Genomic DNA, 12029 nt, shown 5'->3' with positions numbered 1-12029 from the left:
GTGAAACTTGTATTATGCACCTTACCTTTTTGTTACTGCCAAAAGTAGAATGTATTCCCATAAACCACGAAATGTATCACTATGATTGGAACCGTTTACATTTTGTATTCCAATACGTTTGTTCTTCCTGTAGTTCTCAGTGTCCAATCTCCCAAACTCCTGAAGTTACTCCAATGACGGCAGAGTGAGACAAGAAAGAGCCAAACCAGTGAAAACTATCACACAGAATATGTATAGTCAGTCCTATCTACTAAACTAACAAACGGAAAATAATCTCACAAAACCCTGCAGAATATTTGCAGTCGCCTGTTAACAGAGAAGACAGTTACTCCTTCCCCTACAGAAGTCAGAACCAGAATGAAAACACCCAAAGCATGTAAACACAGAAAAAGAGTAATTATTCATTAAACTATTACTCAGACAACAAGTTGTTGTCAAAAATGTAAATGAAAACGAAAGATCCGCCTTATAACTTCTACAAAAGTAATCACAACAATACTCTCCAAGATGACAACGTCACATCAACGCAGACGGTCTTTGACTTTATTCAGGCGTTGCTAAGCGTCCGCGTGATTCAGACTTCTCCTCCCTTAGCAGTTAAATGTCTGTTAGATTTGATGCTATTGGACCTGTTGAGAGAGTCAAGGTAATCCTTTTATAAATGACTCATATATCAGGGGAGCGAGTGTCAGATACATTCCATATACGGGATTTTTTAAGGGGACGCAACAAATAAGGACTTTGTTTAATATGGTTTTATTTCGTCGTTGTCCTCCTTGGTTCGACCGTTATACAATCCCCTGAAAAGTAAAATATTTAGGATAACAATGGGCAACCAGTCTTACTTTGAGACAGTATGCTTATCGTTGCCAAGCCGAAATAATGTTCAGGTTTTATTCGTTTGTTTACCGTTTAAGAATGGCATCGCCACTTAGTAGTCCTCTCATCTTCATTAGGCATTGGACATCAGACCGCTTTTAAGTCTTGATTGCCCGATGATGAACAGAATTCGTATTACTTAACCGGATTTTTTCATTTAGGGGGACGTTGTTTCTACATTCGCTATCTTTATTGGTAGGCTACTTAGTCGCTAAAGAGAATCGATAAACGACATTACACCCACGGAGACCCATTGGTACCTTTTCGCCTTCCTAATGGTTTTGTTTACAGTTTGGTCTGAGTGTTTTCCTTTACGACCGCAGACAATAAACAACCGAAAGACCACGTTAAAAACGCATATGCGATTCGGAACCACGTTTTGTATCTTTGGATCTATCTAATATCTATCTATATGGCAGCTTTGATATTGACCTCAAAGCAAAAATGCGGTAAAATTGCATCACATTCGCCCATGATACGATCACAAATGTTATTAAATACAGTTGATATTTTGATAAGACTTCGTTCGTACTCTCATCGTGTTCTCTGTTAATGACTAGCTGATTGCGGAGCTAAACGTGACATTCTAAATCCTTTTTTTCTAAAATAAAGTGTAGCTCTTGTTGTTTCTGCTGCAGGTGTCTTTCTTTATTATTGCTTCATATTGTTTGTCATACGTGGTGATCTCTAACTAAAAGGTCAGTCCTATTTTGTTGCTAATAAGTTTCTCTCATACGTGATGTTTTCTATCTAATAAAAATCGGCCTTGATATACAGATTTAGAACACAGCAGGGACCTAGCAAACAAGATATGCCTCCACAGCAGAACACCTACAGATACAAGTTAATGATTCATATCAATAATTCATCCAACCTATGAGCCGAGCCGAGTTTTATTATGACGACCAAGAAAAGATGAGAATATCTTCGCGTCTATCTACAGCCACCTTGCGAAGCCAAGGCAGCTGCAAACAGCTTGATAGATAATCGATTATACCATAGAAGAAGAGTACAATTTTTCAATTCACAGATATAGGTGTTGTGGCCCATGCTGAGTCCAATGAAGCGAGTGCATGGCTGGGAAGAATACGATATCGAGCAGATAACAGAATTGTCATCTCTCACAATGACGTCCTGGAACCCATTGTTGATAGTTACTCTTCTTACTATCCGACCATTTTTTCGCCGTATTATTCGAAAGGGTTACGGACAGATTTTGTTGCATAATTATTGACTAACTGGTAGCAGAAACTACAATATTATGGCGATCTTGTCAGCTATAGGTCGTTTAGTTAGGACAAATCAATGTGACTTGAGACAAATGGTGTAACATTGCCATTTACCAGCCTGCCCCTCCCATGCGGAGACAATGCCCGAGCCGAATGTATTGTTCGTTGTTTTCCTTTGGATGCAATTATTCATCATGGTGTTATTGTTTGAATATCATGCACCGACATCATGCCAATATTGACATCATTATCGGGTGAATGGATGATAGCCTATTTTAGATTCTTGGTGTGTTCATCATTTCCAAAAAGGACGATTTATCAATATTAGCCAAGCTGGCATATTTATCATTTTCACTTCGAAAATCGAAGGCGCTAACCTTGTTTTTCATATTCACATTCTACCAACCTCGTTTCAGAGGGCCTACTTTCGGTGAATTCCATTGGCGCTGGTTGGCAGGCAAAGACATTGCCTGGCACCAGACGAAAAACGGCAGCGCGTGCGCACAAAACAAAGATGGTAACCGGATGGAAATGATGAATAAGTTAATCGTTGAGACTGAGGTAAAAATATCACGAAATTGCCACGAATATTTGGAAGCGTTTCGTAGCACACCGAAAGATGATTTATTAGTATCGCCACTTTCTATTGGCTCTCGTTACCTCGAGAGGCTGTAGAAACAGTAGCCAAGACGAGATCCCGCCAAGAAACGTGCAAAACATCCACCCATATTAATCCTGCGCTCCCCGTGAGGCGGTGGGATTTCAATTAGTTCTCTGTTGATCTTGTTTATCCGATGGCGATGCTGGAAGTAAGCAAACCACCTTAGAAGCGTTGGGTACCAGTTCATGTTTCGTCCATCAAGGCTGACTTTCCGACCATGTTTGGGTTTTTTATCGACGATTTTTTAGCTATTTTACAAGTAAGGCCACATTCCTACGGCAGGAAATGTTTGGGCGAATATTTTGATCCACTTTATAACTTGATTATCCCTGTACCAAATTATTGTCAGTAATACGCTGCACGTATCTCACGAAATATTAAGATTTCATCGCGAAACCTTTCGGTGGAACAGTCCATATTATAAAGACCGTTAATCAGTTTCGGCTACTGGGTTCTCAAATTCCAATTATGTCATGATTAAGTGTCGATTTAATCACGATCTCAGGTGGCAGTCTGGATTGTGAACACGTCTCTAGCAATATCTCAATTTGGGTGCGCAGAAGCATGGTCAAAACCGGTACCTGCTTTTTGGTCATGCGTATCACCAGATGACCGATCAGCGCCGGGAATTTGGCACGGCTCAGAACTAATATACGTCGTCATGGTTGCGGTCTGTTTTCCTAACAACGCCTTTAGATATACATAAGATGATTAACTAGAAAACATAAAAATATTCAACGGCTTTCAGTCTTTTAGTATTAAGAACTATATTGACTTTGATAACAAGATAGGCTACTTCTTATTAAAATCTATCTCAAAACTGATACGCCATTTAACCAACCAACGTTCATCCGAAGTTCATGTAAAAAAATGAGTAACTCCTTCTTTTCTAAACCTTCATAGCGTGACTGTTCTTGATGATGCTATTTTTCTGGTGGAATAAATGCACATCAGGCGCAGAACTCGACTGAAGTTTCAGCCAAATCTGTTTGATCCTTATAATCCGAATTTATTGGTACCTGTCTTCCGGTGTATTTCTCACATTAGTGTAACAACATAATATGAAGCAGTCCGTCTAGATTACAAATTCAAAGCAAGATGAGTCGACCTCGCTGTAGATGACATGATAGTATCCTAATAACTGGTTTAAGTGGATGCTTTGAAGATCTTCTTGGTATTCTAGACACAGCAGGTCGCGAGGTACTCCAAGCATACCTTGCTTTATGATCAGAAGACATTATGGTTTCGCATAACAACATTTTAATAAATACATGATTAGCTTATGGATATACATAAACCAAAAATGCGTTTTTGTGTAGTTGAAACCCTTTTCTTACTTATATTCTTCGCTAAGCGGGAAGGGGTTATGGTAAAATCTGATTCAACATGGTAAGCAATGGCTAGGAACGATGCAATGGCATGATGTGGGAGGATTGTAGACAAATTACAGCATCCTTCTCTCGGCTCCGGACCTCACTCTCGCTGTGCTCTCGCGATACTAAACACCCGAGATCGAGGCCGGCGGACCAGGCTAACAGCATCCCTTAGTGAATTCCATCACTACCCCACCGGTTGAAAAACAATACGTTTAAGGCCTGGTCATCCTATATAGCTGACATCTGAGATCGGCACCAATTGGCTAGAATAATGGTAAGGTAATCACGTTACCAGGGGCGAGATCATTATCTTTACCAAAGACTGGTGTCGGTTTGTAGACTCGTGGCGAGCTCATCTTCAGGCAGACATGACCAAAGCTTTGACAACATCCCACTTTGTCTCTCTGGCGAACTTCTTAAAGCTTTGTGACCGGGATTAGGGAGACCAGTAATTGGGAGGTTATAAGGGCATCAAAATCAAGTCATTCGCTCGATATTCTCTTTTTATAGCATACCAAATTAATTTTTACCCCGAGGTAATGGCGGGTTCTTTTGACCACGTCTGGCAGCAGCAGACAGTGTGTTGTGTTGCTGCTTGGAGCTGCCTAGGCTACCAGCTACCAGGGTCTTTACAGTCGGAAATAATTCAAATAAGGTAAGTTCTCGTTGGCGATACGGAAATACATGTAAGCAAATATATGTAGTAAGGCTAGATTCGTAAAACCACCAACATGAATCGAGACGACGAGGGCTACAGACTAAGTCATGTGTGGGATCAGAGTCTGTCCGCTACGACATCTAGCACGTTTAGCGGTCAAACTAACGTCTGAAGAAGAATGGTGTAACCATTTGAAACGGCAAGTTGATGAACAATGTTGATAGTGTAAAATCTACTTTTTGTTATCGGTACAACTCACGATCAGATGAACGTTTTCGCAGAAGGGCTAGATATATTTGGAAATGACTTATACTTTCAAAGCCAATGATCTCGAGACTAATTAGTCTGATGAAATAGTTTGACTGAAGTCTCTCTTGGGAGTACCCGATAGCGAACTGTGGTTGTTTCAACCGCAGTTCCCAGGTACGCTACATCTCACTCCTGTGACATCCCACGCAGCACTCCCTGACATTTTATCGTCACTTACAGCGTTTTTTATTAAATCCGTCAGCAAAATAGAGATGTTTCGTTTCTCCAAATTATAGTGGTGCCGTACGAAATGGGAACATTGAAGTACAAGTAATTGTTTTCTGTGTCGAATGCATTTTTAAAACACTTTTTTCGAACTTGAAAATCCAATCAGAAAATATCAATTCAAGGCCAATATCAAGCCTGCTGGCTAATTTTTCATTTCACCTTTCCGATCGCCTATAAGCAGGAAGATAAAGGTAAGAAAAAATGGCTTGGGGACTTCATTTTCAGCGTCAACCTTTTAAGTACTCAAATGGCATTGAAGCATCTAAAAACAGAGCGAGAGCTGTAATCTCAAAGGAGATAGTGGGCGATACTTCATTTCATTTCAGAAATTTCATACTTGATGAAGGAAATGCGTGGGTTTTGATATTTAACGATAAAAGTACGTACACGTATTTGTTTTCTTCAAGAAATATATAGACTATGTTTACACCGACGAAAGACAAATGGCAAGACCTCAAAATTCGATTTCAGAACGCGTGTATAATCACGGCACCATCAGGTTACTCTGTCATCCAGACATAACAAGAACGGTATGTTAGAATGACTTCACCTTAGTCCACTTAGCTTGAATTTCAGCGAATATCCATCAGAAGCGCTGTCGAGAAATTCAAGCGAAAATATCGGTCACCTTGTTCATATAGACAGTTGGTATCGGTGTAGTTGAATAGTTCGAAGGAACCAAGGTCTGGAGGGAACCGATTTGTATATTGTTTTTGTGACTGTGTTGTTGGTGTAAGCTTCTGGAGAAAGTCGTTGTGCTGAAAAAAAACTGATGGGGGGAGGCTTTGATAGAGTTGGAATGAGAAACCGCCTTGTAGAATCGGATTCAGCATTTTATAGCCGGTCTCTTCCCTTCATCTGCCACGTAACATAACTTGGCGTTATTTACTATCAGAACAATGTGACAATTATTGCACTATTTCGTCACGTATTACATTAAGCAGCTCCAGGTGCCTCTCGATCATCTTCGAGATCATATAATGCTTTCAAAGCAAAGGTAATTATGTGTCATCTGTCGTTTACTAATTATCATAAATCCTATTTGTTGTCGTGATCCATTAACCGATGGCAGAAAATAAAAGGTTTGTGATAGACGACCGCGGAGTATATATTGGAAGCCACTGTGTTAAAAATTGAGCACGTTCTATTTAAAATTGGAATATGCTGGCACCATCAAGTATAATGAGTAGATTTGCTCATTAAAGGCAACCTTGTCTACTATGAGGAAGGTCGTTGAATATTCTCTGCAGGTAACGCCCTTGTGATACTCCATGATCATGGTCAAGTTGTTTTATTACAGTAACACAAATCATTATCCCATAATGTTCATCATCATTCATCATTATCATTATTGTCTTTCTCCCATAAAGAGAATGATGACGAAAAATCGAGATCTGAATCGTGTCATCTCTTCAACGACTGCTCATCGACTCTGGCCAAATGCAAATCTCGTCATGGAGGATCAAGGTTCTGTGACCTGTCCTGACGGAACTTGTTAATACAAGTATGGCCATGGTAAACCTAATCACAGGTAAACCACATGTAAACACTCATTCATCTAGTAAACACACGCGTGTGTAGTGCATACTAGCACTAATTCAGTTAGCTTTCTAATCAACACAGTACCATGTTCAGGATTGATCAACACGCACGCATCGTGTACTCAGACTCTTGTAATCAAAGCGGATTCATACTTGGCGAATAATTGCCGAATTAGATGCGGCCGTGCAACCTCGGTGCTATTAGCTATTACCGTATGATGATAGAGTACATTTTGTGCAGAGGGCTCGATGATGACGAGTCACAGGGACGAGAATGAGTCCTGAGATAACTTGATACGGTCAACACCTCGCTCAATCACTCATTAGTATATGAATATTAAGTTCTCCACCGGATCATCTCATCAGGTGCATCTCTTGTGATGTCCTTATACGAACATACATTGGAATCATGACATGACCGTATAAATAAGCCGTAATCAAGGGCGTTGCCCCTAAATCAAGGTTATTCGTTGGCGTGACCCAAAACAGGGTGAACGCCAAATATCTAGTTGAGATGATGTTACGGATACAGTTAACAACATTATAACACGGCCATCTTGAGGGCGAACTGGTATTGATCTACGGTGAGAAAGGGTACATTGAATATAGTATCCAATATTTCCTGCAACAATCCTATTGATACCGTCCCCACTGGGTACATTGTATTTACATAACACAATAAATTGTCACAAATCCAGTTCGCGGAAATGATTATTGGATTGGCAAATATCGTATGGAAGAATGGCTGTCGGTGTTTGTACGTGTATTATGAGTTTATTCCAATAACCAAGTATGAATTAATGAATCTATATTTTGCAATAACTAATAGAAAATAGCTTTGAAGTTTGACCAACTACTGTATAGACTCTGATAACAGGTCCGTTTGCCTGTCATTGTCGGCGGTCTTCCCGAGCAACAGGCCATCCTTTATAATCATGATAATAACAATACTCGGTTATTGAACTGGTGTGATTCTGGTTAACGGGTTAGTATATATTGCCGGACGTCCACTTTGCGCGATAAATTGGAAGATATGATACAGGACCCGGAAGCAGAGACACTGCTTGCATCGGGCTATAACCATAGGTGCTTCGGGTACAACCAGCGGATGTCCAAGCCAATATATCGATGTAATTCGGCGTCTCGACAGGAGAAGACATGATTGCGCATGATAAAGTCTTGATACCGCCCCACGAGGTCGTCATTCAAGTTATGTACGGAAATGGTGGCGACAACTATTCGGCTGTACGGGGCTGGGGCTGTACGAGGCGATATTCGTTTTAACCGAAAAAATCCTTTTATACTAAGAGTGTCGAGAGTTAACAGGTACAATTTCGGAGTATATTTAGCAGATTTGTTACAGCTATTTAATAGCACTCAGACTTTTGTAAATAAACGACCCTATTGATACTCATAATTACTTAATTGCCGATATCGACCTCCGCGGGAAATTTGGTTGTAGAACCTGGAAATCAGAGCAATAACGTTGTCCTTGTGGACCATGTGTCGAGAGTTAACAGGTACAATTTCGGAGTATATTTAGCAGATTTGTTACAGCAATTAATAATAGCACTCAGTCTTTTGCAAATAAACGAGCCTATTGATACTCATAATTACTTAATACTTTTATGTGCACGCATACAGCACGCCACAGGGTCCGAGTCTGTGGAATGGTTGGTTTGATTTGTCTCTTCGATATTGCTCCTTTGATATTGCATTATATTTTCATTGTCATTCAATTTATTCAAGGTATAGCCCATTTGAACCTGCCTGCGCCACGGGTACAATGCTAGTAATTACTTAATTGCCGATATCGACCTCCGGATATTTGGTTATAGAACCTGGAAATCAGAGCAGTAACGTTTTCCATGTGGCCACAGACACCGAGGTAAAAAATCAGGTTTGCCAATTCTGTGATTAGTACAGTGACAAGGGAGCAATTTTAGGACTCATTTCATTTGCAGCCATTTAAGCTGGAATGATGCCATGAAAGCTTTTATGCGAATCATGGAGTTGTTATTGGAACAGTGTTTCATACGTGCGCGACCCCTTCCCAGTTTCTTAACGCGCCCTCTAACAGTCATGTTCGGAAGCTTTATGATCTATTGAAGTGAGTTTTGTGCTATTGAAATGCTTCATCCGTCCGAATGCGTTGGTGTGACTATAGTGAAGCACGTAAACTAATATCATTTACAAGCTTACACACAATTCCATTGATATAGAAATACAATGATAATCTGACCTTAGTATTATAACAGAGGCGACGGCGCCATTCGCTTTCTAACACGTTTCAATGGGACGCGTCACGTGTCGTCTCAATAATCACCAATAGAGCATATACATTGTTAATGTTGGTATATCTTGAATATCGGATTGCTCTTAATCCACTGGAATACAGGTTGCAACTTCACATAAAAGAATGACGATTTGCGTCGGCGGAAAATATGACTAAAAGATGCTCTTTCGTGCGGGGTGACTAAGGATCAAAAGGTGCAACAATGCAACACCGACACAACACGACGGGAACATCAAATAAAAATACTAACAAATGCATCCTTTTATGTCGCGAGGACATTACTTAATCACATCCGTCCGGCAAAAATGAATGGATCTTTTTTACCATTTTGTGGCACTGGCAGAAGAAGCTTCATGTACCATAAGAAATAACATATGTCAACCTGTAGCCGTGAGCTCTTGGATGCCGGTGCGATTGGAGGAAAGCTTTCGCTCCACGGAAAAGGCTATATAGTAAAAAGCTGAACTTCAACAATAGGACCTTTCCCGACTGAGATGCCTTGTCCTCCTGACTGAAATGCCTTCTCCATACCCTTCTGAACCAGTAACCTAAATAATCACTATAGATACTGATAAAGATAATCATTCAAGAATGCCCGTAGTGGATGACTACATCACCTAGCCGTCCGGCCAGATCGCCTGACAATAGAGTCGTGATGAGTCTTATTGATTTGATGGGTAACAGAGAGATAACAACCACTGGCAGGAGGTTATTCCAAGCCTGGTCAGCTTAACGAAGGATTCATTTTATCAAGTATCGGGGAAAGACGTTAGCTATCTCGGCTAATGTCGTATATGAACCACAGTTCAATCTGTCAGTAAGTACAACGTATTCCCCATCACCATACAGTTTTCAGTGTTGCCATCAAGACCTGTCCGCCCTGCTATTAAGGGAGTCCACCTACACATTCGTTTGCTATCCATGTCTGTCACACATTTCTTTTTCACCTTCACGAATAGTTGCTCAGGAAAACGAAATATTGTTCAAAATACCATTTTCTACATACATGTAGTTGTAAACATTATGCCTTTCATGGCGCGTCGGCAACTAGTTCTGATGATGGCTGTGTCAATGCGCAGCAGCACTTCCCACAAATTATTTCCGGCAATGGCGCAAGAAAATCGGCAGCGGTAGCATGGTAGCACTTTTTCAAGAGCGGAAATTTGCTTCAAAAGATTGGTACGGGGTTTTTTCTATTGTCGAAAAGGAAGTAACGGTAGGGCATTTGCGAACCTTTTTAGGTCGTGGCCGGCAGAACTCGTCATTGTGGGCGATCCAGTAGAATTTGCTTGAACAGACATAATATAGAAAGTTCGGTTGAAAACGTTTTCTTATCGAAAAGATTGTTGATAACACGATCACCGAGTCTCAAAATGAACACTGGGAATTCTTTAAACACTAAAAACCAATGTTTTAGCGGCTTATACGGCAGGGAAGAAACCAATTTTATGTACGAAGTTTTTAAGCCGACGTAATCCTACCTTTGAGGGGCTTCTCCAATATTGCTAATTAATTAAACGACGAAAACCTGCTTAGCTGTGTATCCTAGGTAACTTGGTCATAAGATCAACTCGAGAGTATATGTTTCTTAAGGCGTCACCTTTGGGGCTGCGTATTAGAAATTACTATTATCGAGTCTGCGATAACAGGTTGTTGCATGCAGTGGTGCTATATCACAGCCACTCCGGTGCTTCTGTTTTCTTAGAGCTTCTGTGCTTTGAGTGCATTACACTCGCTCAGTAGTTTCGAAAGGTGTTGTCATTGTTGGCGCGATATTTTCTACCGAGGTATATACGTGGATGGCTCAGAAGGACAGGACATTATGCACGTCTTGTATCTGCCTTGTCGACGCGTGTGGCAGAAACGTTAATTGATGAACCACTGCGTTAAAAACAAAACTTCTTCCGCGTCTGTTCACAAAACGGACATAAAGTGCATGTGCCAGCCCTATTTGTGATGCTGGTAAATTTCTTCCAAAAAAGACTTTGTCTTAGTCTTTTTTCGCTTTTTTCATTAATTGTCTAAGAATGCGTAAAAAACATTGCACTTTGATGAGATACCTTCTTCTCCGACTTCCACTATATATCTCACTTCAAGTAGCTCTTTAAGATTTAATACGGATGCTGCTTTGAATTGAAAGAAGATATACTTAAAATTCTGGCTCCTACGGGCATTGCGACGAACCTCTTCGATTATAAGTTATATCTTCGTTTGAAGGCGGGGTTCTTCAGTCGGTATACTTGAGACCGCTGCTCGCGGCCATCTTGGATAATCAAACCTCAAACCTCCATGATAGGAATCATTAAAGTGAGAGCGCCGAGCTTCTCCAAGCGACCACACTGATTGACTGGAAATTGACCTCTGAAAATCCAATATTATTTGCTGCATTTTAAAAGGTGCAGTCAATGGAACTGGATTTCACAAAGTCTACGTTCATTGTACGAGACACAAATAAGCCAGTTGCCGAGATCGTCAGGCGATGGTCACGCTTTGTGTATGAGCGAACGTAGTCGATACGATGGTTTATGCCTGTTTCGCCTATTCCTGTTTCGCCTATTCCTGTTTCGCCTACAAAATTCCTGTTTCGCCTATTCCTGTTTCGCCTATTCCTGTTTCGCCTACTTTCCAGTTCCCCTACAATAAATCCACTCTCCCACGGGGAACCTTAGGGATGCATGTCCATTTTATGGGGAAAATGTGAGGGGACAATTGGATGATGTTAACGATGTGATGACAATTTGACTAATCAAATGCCATCAACTTTGTTATGCCATGACCGTTTTGAAAGAGTCACCTTGAAAGCGGGGACAGTCCGGGACTTATTTGACCATAGGACCATAGGACCATACTGA

General features: G+C 40.7%; 1 protein-coding gene across 4 annotated transcripts in view; it reads right to left on the bottom strand.

Annotated features, from left to right (window-relative positions):
* Window positions 1–12029, bottom strand: part of LOC135489658 (5-hydroxytryptamine receptor 4-like) — a 52887-nt gene that overhangs the window by 5099 nt on the left and 35759 nt on the right. The window contains exon 1 of one of the 4 annotated variants that reach the window (XM_064775105.1): window positions 26–489. The exons of the other annotated variants lie outside the window; for them this stretch is intronic. The gene's annotated coding sequence lies outside the window, so the exon portion shown is untranslated. Of the gene's footprint in view, window positions 1–25; window positions 490–12029 lie in introns of those variants that run through there. 4 annotated transcript variants of the gene reach the window in all.

Source organism: Lineus longissimus, chromosome 6 (assembly GCF_910592395.1).
Source record: "Lineus longissimus chromosome 6, tnLinLong1.2, whole genome shotgun sequence".
Taxonomy (NCBI): domain Eukaryota; kingdom Metazoa; phylum Nemertea; class Pilidiophora; order Heteronemertea; family Lineidae; genus Lineus; species Lineus longissimus.
Note: the sequence above shows the minus strand (reverse complement) of the source record. Positions and strands in the feature narration are given on the sequence as shown.